The sequence below is a fragment of the Perognathus longimembris genome, chromosome 1 (assembly GCF_023159225.1).
Source record: "Perognathus longimembris pacificus isolate PPM17 chromosome 1, ASM2315922v1, whole genome shotgun sequence".
Lineage (NCBI taxonomy): Eukaryota > Metazoa > Chordata > Mammalia > Rodentia > Heteromyidae > Perognathus > Perognathus longimembris.
In genome coordinates, this window is record NC_063161.1 from 72240209 (window position 1) to 72252195 (window position 11987).

The 11987-nt window shown below is 52.1% G+C and overlaps 1 protein-coding gene across 2 annotated transcripts in view; it reads right to left on the minus strand.

Moving 5' to 3' along the window:
* Positions 1-1994, minus strand: part of LOC125368100 (NADPH--cytochrome P450 reductase) — a 42162-nt gene extending 40168 nt beyond the window's left edge. Inside the window, exon 1 of one of the 2 annotated variants that reach the window (XM_048368959.1) lies at positions 1885-1994. The gene's annotated coding sequence lies outside the window, so the exon portion shown is untranslated. Of the gene's footprint in view, positions 1-1530; positions 1707-1884 lie in introns of those variants that run through there. The other variant, XM_048368966.1, reaches the window with a different exon arrangement.
* Between the last annotated feature and the right edge of the window lie 9993 nt (positions 1995-11987).

The following is an 11987-nucleotide window of genomic DNA, read 5'->3' on the forward strand; positions in this document are numbered from 1 at the left end:
GGCTGTGGGCTACTGAGACCAGGTGTCTGCATTAGAGAAAAAACAAATAACAAAGATGGATTGACCCTCACCCTGTTTACACAGATACACACAAATACCAAGCAAGCCACCAAAAATAAGTGCAGTCTGCCTAACCCCAGCCATCTAGCTAAGCCTGACAGTAAACATTCAAAAGCCCCTCACCTCCATGGACCTAATGACTTTTTCATTAACCTTTGCCTCCTTGCTCAGACCTCATAAAACCCAGCTCCTGTCCCAGCTCCTACACACTGTCTCCAAGCCCGCAGGAAGGCTGTGTCCCTCGCTGCTCTATCTCAACAAATAGTCCTCGCCTGCGGAAGATCAAATCCGGACTGTTTCCTTCCTTTCTCCTCCATTTTCCTAACAAACAAAAATATTCATTTTGGGCCTGGGAATGTGGCTTAGTGCTAGAGTGTTTGCCTAGCATACATGAAGCCCTGGGCTCGATCCCTCAGTACCACATACACAGAAAAAGCCTGAAGTGGTGCTGTGGCACAAGTGGTAGAGTGCTAGCCTGGAGCAAAAGAAGTTCAGGGACGTGGACTTTACTAGTGGTAAAGTGCTCGCATCATACACATGAAGCCCTGGGTTCGATTCCTCAGCACCCCATACATATAGAAAAAGCTGGAAGTGGTGCTGTGGCTCAAGTGGCAAAGTGCTAGTCTTAAGCAAAAAGAAGACAGGGACAGTGCTCAGGCCCTGTGTTCAAGCCCCAGGACTGGCAACAAAAAATCAAACAAAGAAGCTCAGGGACAGTGCCCAGGCCCTGAGTTCAAGCCCCAGTACTGGCAAAAAAATAAAATAAAAAATCATTTTTTTCAAAAGGAACATAAGAACTCTTAAAAGAGGTGGAACAAAAAAAAATTAAAGCCTTCTGGTTCTCAACAGCACTCTCAGAACCTGTTGTCTTGATCTTCCAAATGTCATCCTGGACAGAGGGGGCAGCCCGGGTGGCTACAAACAAAACAGAGGCCCAGAGAAGGTATGTATTCTGCCAAAGTGACCAGACTCGAGCCCAGGCCCAGCTGCATCCCTCAGGTATGCCTTCGTCTCTAGCTGGGCCAGGCTCAAAGCAAAGGCTGCAGCTTCCCGGGTATTAGGAGAGGAGACAGCAGCTTTCTTGGTCCCAAAGTCCACAGAACGGGCAACTAGCTTACACAACCGTGACCCGGTGACTCGCCTTGAGAAACAGAAGGCTAAAGACCCAGGCCAAGCGCCCTGCGCTCCCCTCCTGGCCGCCCGGAGGTCCACCTAGGCTCGACCTCTCCCCCAGCTGCTCCCACGAGCTACGGGAGCCACCAGCGAAGCGCCCAGGACCGGCCGGACAAGGGTGTGTGGCCGGGGTTGCCCGAGAGAGCGCGACGGTGCCGGAGATGCCCGGGGCCTGCTATGGCGCCCACCTGATGCTGCGCGACCCCATTCGGGTCCAGTCCGCCCTCACAGCGCCCCCCCCCCACTCCACGCGAGTACGACCCCCGTGGTTCCGCTGTCCCCAGATCCCCATCTCGCCAACGGGGACACTGAGGCTCGGAGAGGTTCAGTGGCTTAGCCGGAGGAGGGTGGGGGGACTGGGTCTGAACCCTCAGACGCCTGGTCCTTGGGCCTGGGCTGTGGAAACCGCGGCCCTCAAATCGCCGCCCGGGTTAACCCGAGGGGAAAGGCCCCCGAAGACCGGCCGAGGTGGGCGCTGCGACTTCCGCGCCAGCATAGGAGAGCGAACGCACAGCGACCCGGAACGAGAGCCTATCTCCGCGCCCCAGGTCCAGACGCCTCAGCGGGCAACGCTGACCCGCACCGCGGAGCGCCCCCAGCCCCCATGACCGCCAACCTCACCCACACGGTGCCCGGCGACGCTGAACTCGCCGCCGACAGCCGGGTCGCTTCTCCCGGACACCTGAGCGGGACGCAGGGCCGCACCACTCAGGCGCTACCACCGTCACCTCGACGGCGGGGGTGTGGGCGTGGCCAGATAGGCCGCCGCCCCGCCCACCAGAGCCGCGCGCGCTCCCGTGGCGAGCCCGGGGCTCTTTACTCTCCCCCGGCGAATCGGGGCTCTTGGTTCAGTCCGTCTCGCCGCTTATTGGTCGGGTGACCACGCCCCTCCGTGCTAGACACGTTTTCCGGGGCGGGGCGTCCGCGTGGTGGCCCCCCCCACCCCCGACCCCGCTGTTCTTGGTGGAGTCTTGAAGGTTTGCAGGGCGCAACATGCGAGGGCTGTTTGGGGGGCGAGGGCGCAGAAGCTTTGAAAAGTCTGGCTGCCCAGATCCAGTGTAAGAATCCTAACCTCTGCCCTCTTCTGCTTCCAACCAAATATTGTGAAAGCAGTATTATATAATAGGATTATTCCACGCCCAGAGCTCTGTATACGGTGTCCATGAACCGATCTGACCCCTGTAGACCAGCCTCGGCCTCAGGACAGGGGCCACCGGAGGGGACCGGACAGGGAGCTTGTGACACCCCACCCCCAACCCCGTTCTACTCTTCGTGCCTGCTTGTGCGAAGCCAGAAACCCTAACAGGACTCTCGCCTCGCCATTTTCTGCATCACCAGGTGCCATGCTTTTCTCCAGGAGACAAAAAGTGATCTCTGTGCATTTATTTCTGCTTTTCGCTCTTTCTGCTGCCGGTGCCCTTGTCAGGCCCACCTGAGTTCACCTTTTACCTGGGTGATCCCAGTAGCTTCCTGACAATACTACCTCTGGTTTCTCCTAGACTCCATGGCCAGGGATATTTCCCTCCCTAGTTTATGGCCACGTCTCAACGCTTGAAAAAAGACACACAATAGCAGATTGGATATACATTTCACATGACTATACCCTCAAATTCTAGATTGATAAAATATTTAAATAATTTCCTTTAAAGGAGAAGGGGAGGGCTGGGAATGTGGCTCAGTAATAGAGTGCTTCCCTAGCATGCATGAAGCCCTGGGTTCAATTCCTCAGTACCACATAAACAGAAAAGGCTGGAAGTGGCAAATGGCCCTGTGGCTCAAGTGGTAGAGTGCTAGCCTTGAACAAAAGAAGTTCAGGGACAGTGCCAAGGCCCTGAGTTCAAGCCCAGGACTAGCAAAAAAAAAAAAAAAAAAAAACTAATAAAGGAGAAGGGGAGGGAGAAAACTCCCTCCAAAACTCCAAGACTCCAAAAACTCTGAGACTTTTCTGAGTGATGACACAAACTTTTGAAGTCATAAATGCACAGACTGAGAAATTAGCTTACATTAAAGTCTGAACTTGGATCTGAGTATGGTGGCGCAAGTTTCTAGTCCCAGGTACTGGGGAGGCTGAGGCAGGAAGATCTTGAGTTCAACACCAAGACCTTGTCTTACAAAACAACTATGAAATGGAACACTGGGCACCCTTGACTCACACCTCTAACCCCAGCTACTCAGGAGGCTGAGATCTGAGGACCCCAGCCAGCCAGGACAGGAAAGTCTTTGAGACTCCAGTTAACCAGCAAAAAGCTTCAAGTACAGATGCAGCTCAAGTGGTAGAGTACTAGTTAGTGAACAAAAAAAGCTAAGAGGGGCTGGGGATATGGCCTAATGGCAACAGTGCCTGCCTCGTATACATGTGGCCCTGGGTTCGATTCCCCAGCACCACATATACAGAAAACGGCCAGAAGTGGCGCTGTGGCTCAAGTGGCAGAATGCTAGCCTTGAGCAAAAGGAAGCCAGGGACAGTGCTCAGGCCCTGAGTCCAAGGCCCAGGACTGGCCAAAAAAACAAAAACAAAAACAAAAAAAGCTAAGAGACAGTCCCTAATACCTGAATTCAAGCCCCAATACTGGTGCATGGATGCATGCATACGCACACACGCACACACCACACACAAAAGGCAAGGTGACTGATTTCTCTGTTTGACCCTTTCTTCTCATCTTTCTATCCAAATTGGTAAGTCAGTCTTTCTGTGGTTGGATTTGTTTTATGCCTGGTGGTTTTTGTTATCTCTCCAGGTCCTGCTAGTGACAAGTTAAGGCTCTTGACACCACAGCTTACGTCCCACACTTTTCCAACATAATTATTTATATACCTAATTTAGTTCTTCCTGATAAGTTTAAGCAGCAGCTTTGGACTTTCAGTTTTTGGTCCATGAGCTGTAGACAGTATCTCAAATGTTATGCAATAGGGCACCCCTGCCTTATTCCTCCCTTGATCACGGCCCTACCTCTGCCTCCAGCTTGACCCATTTGAACCTCTAAATTTGCATTATTGAACTAGACAATATTTGTATTCTTTTATGAGAGTGGTACTGGGGTTTGAACTCAGGGCCTGTGCTTGCCAGGGAGGCACTGCCACTTGCATCATATCTCCCAGTCCTTTTATGCTTCTGTTTTCTTTTCTTTCCTTTTTTGTCTGTAATGGCTTGAACTCAGGGCCTGGGAGCTGTCCCTGAGCTTTTGTGTTCAAGGCCAGTGCTCTACCACTTTAAGCCACAACTCCACTCCTAGTTTTTAGGTGGTTTATTGGAGATAAGAGTCTCCTGGAAGCCAGGTCTGGTGGCTCATGCTTGTAGTCCTAGCTACTCAGGAGGCTGAAAATCTGAGGATCGTGGTTCAAAGCCAGCCCAGACAGGAAAGTCCCCATGAGCCTGTTATCTCCAATAAACCACCAGAAAACTGGAAGTGGTGCTGTGGCTCAAGTTGTAGAATGCTAGCTTTGAGTAAAGAGTTCTAGGACAGCATGTAGGCCCAGAGTTCAAGCCCCATGACTGACAAAAAAAAAAAAGGCTCATGGATTTTCCTGCCTGTAATATTCAGGTCTCAGCCTCCTGAGTAGCTAAGATTACAGGCCTGAGCCATTAGTGCCTGGTCTGGCCTCTTGCTTTGTTTTTGTTTTGTTGAACAGTCCTGGGCCTTGAACTCCTGGCCTGAGCACTGTCCCTGGCTTCTTGCTCAAGGCTAGCACTCTGCCACTTGAGCCACAGCGCCACTTCTAGCCGTTTTCTATATATGTGGTGCTGAGGAATCAAACCCAGGGCTTCATGTATAGGAGGTAAGCACTCTTGCCACTAGGCCATATTCCCAGCCCCTGGCCTCTTGCTTTGATACTCCTACCTCTGTCTCCCATGTAGCTGGGACCATGGGTGTATGTCAACTGGCCCAGCTTGTTTTTAAGATCTCAACTGTTTTTGCTAGGATGGTCTTAAACTTAAAGAGTCTTTTATCCTTTTCCAAGTAGCTGGGATTACAGGCATGTACCACTATGCCTGGCTAGGAACAAGGTACTTTTCTATATTTATATGTCCATATTCTACTCTTGCTGCCATCGTTAGAAAAATGCACATATTACTGTCCTTGAAGTATGGCTTCTCCAGGGCCATCCAGCCTCTGAGGCCCGGTGTTTCTTACTTTGAGCAGCAAGAGGCAGTAACGGGGCTAAGCTAATATGACTTTGGGAAAGAAGAGCTTGAGCTAAAGAACTTGAGCTCTGGTAACAAGAAGTAGTGGTCTTAGCCAGGCGAGGTATCTCAAGCCTGTCATCCTAGCTACTTCAGAGGTAATCAGGAGATTGAGGTTCAAGGCCAGCCTGGGCATAAAAGTTTAAGACACTCTATCTCAACTTACAGCTGGGCATGGTAATGTGCACCTGACATCCCAGCTATGGCAGAGGGGAGGGGGGAAGCACAATGCCTGGGTGCAGTGGGTGTACACCTGCTATCCCCAGTAATGGGGGGAAGAGAAGGATCACAGCTGAGCCCAGGCATAAAGTGAGACCCCCATCTCAATGTAGCTGAACACCAGTGGCTCACACCTGGAATCTGAGAAGATCCCAGTTTGAAATCAGCCTGGGTAGAAAAGTCCTGAAGTCAATGAGCTCATGTCATGCTCAAGAACTGCAGCGACCCAAGAGGACTAAGACAAGGCAGGCTCCAAAGTTCTGGGTCCTAGAAATTCCATTTTGCTGCCCAAACTACATGGCCAGCCTTCACCAAAGCTCCAGCCTACCCACTAGAAAAGGGGTCAGCAAGCGGGGATGGGAAAGGGATCCAGCCCCTCAGCCTCTTCTTGTTTTGTTTTTTTTGCCAGTCCTGGGGCTTGAACTCAGGGCCTGAGCACTGTCCCTGGCTTCTTTTTGCTCAAGGCTAGCACTCTACCACTTGAGCCACAGTGCCACTTCCAGCTTTTACTATATATGTGGTGCTGAGGAATCAAACCCAGGGCTTCATGTATATGAGGCAAGCACTTTACCACTAGGCCATATTCCCAGCCCCCACCCCCCAAGCCTCTTCTGCAAGGCGTCTGAGTCTCCCACAGCCAAAGGATGGAAAGGTGACAGCCAGTGCCAGACACCTGAGCATGAGCCTTGAGACCAGGGGAGGGGAGGGCCTTTAGGCCTCAGGTGTACCTCCCTCTGGTCCTGCCTGGGCCAAGCCCTGTGTCTGACCTCATGGCCCTGAGCCTCCTGAAGCTCCTTAAAAAAAAAAAAAAAAAAAAAAAGCCGGGCACCACCAATGACTTACGCCTGTGATCCTAACTACTCAGGAGGCTGAGATTTGAGGATCTCAGTTCAAAGTCAGCCTGGGCCTAAAAGTCCCCATGAGACACTAATCTCTAATTAACCACTCAAAAACCAGAATTGACACTGTGTCAAGTGGTAGAGCACTAGCCTTGAGCAAAGAGGCTCGGGGACAGTGTTCAAGCCCTACAACCAACAAAAAACAGAGTGAGGTACTGGAGATTGAATTCAGGGATGCATGCTTACTATACAGTTGCTCTACCACTTGAACACCCCCCCACACCCTTTTATTATTTTTTTAGTTTTGGGTGAGTTTTTTTTTTTTTTACTTTTTCAGATGGGGTTTCACCCTAACTTTGCCTGGCCCCAATCTCAGACCATAATCTTCCAATCTTTGCCTCTGGAGTAGCTGGGACTATAGACAGGAGCAACCATGCTCAGCCTTCCCTAGCTCTGAGATGACAGAATAAACAAAGGCTTTTAACCACAGTTGGTGGGGAGTTCAACCTGGGCCAGGGCAAGATCCAGCTGATTGTGACTGTAGATAGCGCTGGGGTCCCCAGGATCGAGGATGGGTCAGCTGGGCTACTTAGGGGACCAGAAATGGAAGGAAATACAAAGGGAGGGCAAACCACCCTGGGGCTGACCTCACTTCTGCCACTAGATCCAAAATCTGGCAGTAATGGAGGTTTTAAGTCAACTTCAGGGTGATTCACACCATCAAACCTGCCCAGCCTGAGATGGAAGCAGGTAGAGGAAAGCTGAGCATAGCAGAAGAGAGGGCAGCCAGGCAGAATGGTGAGCTGCCCTGATTGGGGTGTGGAAATTGCTTCCCCAGGTCTTGACCCCACACACCTCCTCCTCTGGCCCAAGTCTGTCCATAGGGCAACTGAGGCAGCCCCAAACAATTGGACAGTGCACACAGGGCCTTGGGCACAGGGGACCCCACTTCCAGTGTGGGTCAGGCCTAGACGGCTGCTGCTTGATCTTGCAGAAGATTCTGGGGGCCCTGGGAACCAGGGAGACCTAGGGGTTCAGAGGTGTCCCATGGCCTCAGGGGTGGTTCCCCCTCCCTCCTCAGTTATGCAACCCTAGCTAGGTTCGCAAGCAGTCCCACGTGAGGCACAGACCTGGCTTCAGAGGAAATTGAAGGGTGCCCCAGGGGAGAGAGAGGGGGACACTTGGAAAGCCACGCCTGCCCTTCAGTCCCTTCCCTCCCTTTGTCCCTCCCCACATTTTTTCTCCACGTGGCACAAGGCCAGGACCTTTGCCTTGCTCTCTCCAACATGAGGAAGCCAGTGCCAGGATTCTGTCCCCATCCCCACCCCCGGGTGTCTGGGCCAGCTCTAGCTATTGCCATGGTGACCAGGGAGGCTGCAAGTCCAGGCTCACTGACCAGGTGCTGAGCAGCCATAAAAGGGGCTGGAAGCCTTCCCAGGCTTCCCCTCCAGTTCCCAGGGTACAGATGAGGAAAGTGAGCCTGTGGTGTGCAGACTTGCTGAAAGCCTCTAGGGGATGGATTCTTGCAGGGGAAGGGTGTGATTACTCTGACCCAGTGAGGAGATGATGGCCATTACAACTGCTCGGTCTCTAGCAAACTGAGGCTCCATTTGAGTGGGCCAAGCTAAGCCACATCTGTGACTCTTATTTTGCATTTTATAATACAAGCACCTGATGCCCTTGAACAGAGATTACAGGATTATGTTAAAGTTGAATCTTATAGAAGAATATCTGTCTTACTCACTTCCCCTGGATCTACCACCCACCTTTGCCCATTGGCAAAGATAGGTGGCAGGTAGAATACACCAATCCTTTACCTGGAAGACAGAAGAAACAATCAGCCAGGTTGGAAATAGAGTAGGCATAGGGGGTGAGGGTCTCTCACTCCCCCAAAGAACCTTTAAGGGGCTGGGAATGTGGTGTAGTGGTAGAGTGCTCACCCAGCATGCACACCCTCAGTTCGATTCCTCAGTACCATGTAAACAGAAAAAGCCAGAAGTGCTGCTGTGGCTCAAGTGGTAGAGTGCCAGCATTAAGCAAAAGTGACAGTGCCTACGCCCTGAGTCCAAGACACAGGACTGGCAAAACAAAAAAACAAACACCTTTAAGGACCATAGTAGGCTGGCTCATACTGAGTGTCCCTTAAAGAAGAAGAAAAAAAAAAGAATATGAAAGCTGAGCATGGTTGGACATGTCTGTAATCCCAGCTACTTGAAGGCATGAATAGGAGGCTGAGATATAAGGCCAGTTTAGGCAAAAAGCATGACACACAGATATGAGGGGGATTGCAATTAAAGGCCAGCCAGGGCACAAAGTTAGCAAGAGCCCTATCTTAAAAGCAAGCTGAGTGGGATAGCTCATGCCACACACATACCTATAAGACAGAGGTAGGAAGGTCATGGCTTAATGTTGGACCCAGGCAAAAAGTTATCTGAAACATAAAGCAAGCAAAAGGGGCTGGATGAGTTCAAGTGATAAAGCACCTGCCTGACAAATGAGAAGACCTGAGTTCTAATCCCAGTACTGGCAAATTAAAACAAAAATGGGCAATAACCAATGCCTTGTCATTAATCACACTCTGGGTTTCCAGATCCTCACAGGACTTTCCCAGGGGTCCTCAGTGCATTTGTGGGGAGGGGCTCTGCTTGCATTTGGGGTCAGAGAGGCAAGTGAGGCAGCTGTGGAGGGGAGAGGGGGAAAGTAGGGTTATTGTTCCACAAGGAAAGAAACCTGATCAGGGCCCCACTGTGCACCAGAGGAGGTGATTACAGGATTATACTCATGGTTCTGGCAATGCGATCTCTGCCAGGAGAGGAAGATGGCCTTTACTGTAGCTCCCAGAGCAAGCCACCTCAGCCTGTTCCTCCTCCAAAACATGTTTTTCAAATGAGATTAGGATTTTACAGCAGAAGGAAGAAGCCCTAGAAAACGCCCTCCTGGTCCACGTGATTGTCCACGTTGCTGTCCACATAACCATTCACGTGAATGTCCATGTGGCTACCCACACTCCAGTGTGCTGGGAGCGCCGTTTTTCTTGAAGTCATTCTCCTTTTTCCCATTTTTGTTCTCCCTGGTAACAGAGGTTGAACTCAGGGCCTTGCACGTGCTACATGGGCACTCTTATTGGCCTTGGCCTAGACTTGTCTCTCTTATCACGATTTGAACTCAGGGCCACGGGCTTGTTAGACAGGCACAGCACCAGTTGAATTGTGCCCCTGTCCCTTTTTTTTTTTTTTTTGCCAGTCCTGGGCCTTGGACTCAGGGCCTAAGCACTGTCCCTGGCTTCTTTTTTTTGCTCAAGGCTAGCACTCTGCCACTTGAGCCACAGCAACACTTCTGGCCATTTTCTGTATATGTGGTGCTGGGGAATTGAACCCAGGGCCTCATGTATACGAGGCAAGCACTCTTGCCACTAGGCCATATCCCCAGACCCCTTGTCCCTTTTTTATGTTAGTCATTTTTTTCCCCTGAGCTCTTGCATTTTTGCCTGGGCCAGGCTGGACCATGATCATCCCATTTACATCTCCTGTATGGCTGGGACCTCTGATTATACAAGAGGGCCCTGAAGCTGAGCAGCAGGGGCACAGGGTCCATTCTCAGGGTGAGTCTTGGGGGGTGGGTGTCCACGCAAGTCCTCCCACACAAGGCCTGAGCACTGGCCCTGAGCCTCTCTGTGCTCAAGGCTAGCACTCTAACACTTGAACCGCAGCGCCACTTCCGGCTTTTTCTATTTATGTGGTACTGAGGAATTGAACCTAGGGCTTCAAGCATGCTAGGCAAGAAATTTATGCTCATGACTGGCACTCTACCACTGAGAGCCACACTTCTCACTCTGGCATTTTGCTGGTTAGTTGGAGATGGAGTCTGACAGACTCATTTGCCCCAGCTGGTTTTGAGCTGTGATCCTCAGATCTGTCTCCTGAGCAGCTTGGATTACAAGCATGAGCACCAGTACCTGGCTCTCCTAGAGCTTCTGTCCAACCCTTCTGTCCAACCCACTCAGGAGATCCACACTGCTGGGCTTTGGTCCTATAGGAAAACCAGCCTGTCTGAAACTGGGAGCTGGGTCCCTGCCTCTGGGACAGGCATGGGAGAAAGAGCCAGACCTCACCTAGGCCCTCCCTGGGCCGGTATGCTACTACTGCCCTACCGGTTGAGCATGGCTGGAGGCTTTCAGATGTTCTGCTTCTGGCCCTCAGTGGCCAGCACAGTGCAGCAGCTGAAAGTTCTGCCTGGGAGATCAAGATGCCTGAGGGAGAGGTGGGGGGAGAGGCAAGATCCCATCAGAGGGTGTCCGGATTGCCGGCTCCCCTCTGCCACCAGGGGGCAGCATTTGGGTTCCTCCTCCCTCCCTGCTCTCCCTCCAAGATCTTGCAGGGTGCAAGGACATAGGGTGGGTGTTGCCTTCTGCAAGGGGGGCTGCAGGTCTCATTCCAGCCCAAGCATGGCCCACACCCCCAAGGCAGAGGCAATCCCCAGGTGTGGCAGGAAAGTGAGGGAGATCTGGGAAGGCTGCCTGGAGGAAGCATTCCTGGCCTAACTGGAATAGGAGGAGGCAGATCAGGGCAGGAAAAGACCAGGTGTGAACAAAGCCTGTGGCCTCACCCTCCACTCACTCCCCATACCTTCTAGGACTCTGACTACCCCACCCCTAGCCCCGGCTCTCAAGGTCCTGATAAGTCCTGCTGCTATCAGGCTGCAGTATGCAATCAGGCCCCACCTCCTGGTGGAAACTCCCTGACCCCTCTGGCCCTACCCTTAGTTCTGAAAGGTATCTCTGGGGAGCTCTCCCAATTTGGAAGCTTCTCCTAGGCTTATGCTTCACCCCAGGTTGGGCCTATGGTTGTTAACAGCCGATCTATGGCTGAGGCTGTCCCAAGAGAGGGAATTCCCCGGTGCCCTGGGGTCCAGAGGCCTTGCCATGAGCCCGGGAAGTGGGGCGGCTATTTTTACCTGGAGTTTAATTACAGGGCTTGGCTCCCAGAGGAGATTGGAGCTGGTGCTCCCAGGAGCTAGAAGAAGAGGCAGGCTGGGAGCTGTGGGGATCCTGGGAGGGTGGGTAAGGGGATCAGGTCTTGGGCCCAGTGTGGTGGCTCATGCCTATAATCCCAGCTACTGGGGAGGAGGAGGTAAGAGGAGCAGGGTCTGAGGCGAGGGCAGAGACCCTATCTGAAAAACAAAAGCCAAAGGGCTAGGGGCATGGCTCAAGTGTTACAGCATTTGCCACACAAACACAAGGCTCTGAGTTCAGCTCCCAGTAAAAAAAAAAAAAAAAGGCCAATGCTGCACTGACCCTAAGGGTCCCTAGGGCAGAGCCCCTTCCCTGCCTGTGCTCCCCAGAGGATCCCCTAGGCCTGGGGTGAAAGTCACCAGAGGAACATGGAGAGGGGAGAGGTGTGCACAGCTGACTGGGCCTGCTCCCCCAGGGATGCTGGCCACCCTGAGTCCCTAGTGACTGACACACTGAATGTAGCCATCCCAGTGGGGAAGGAAGGGTTTCCGGAGCAAGAAAA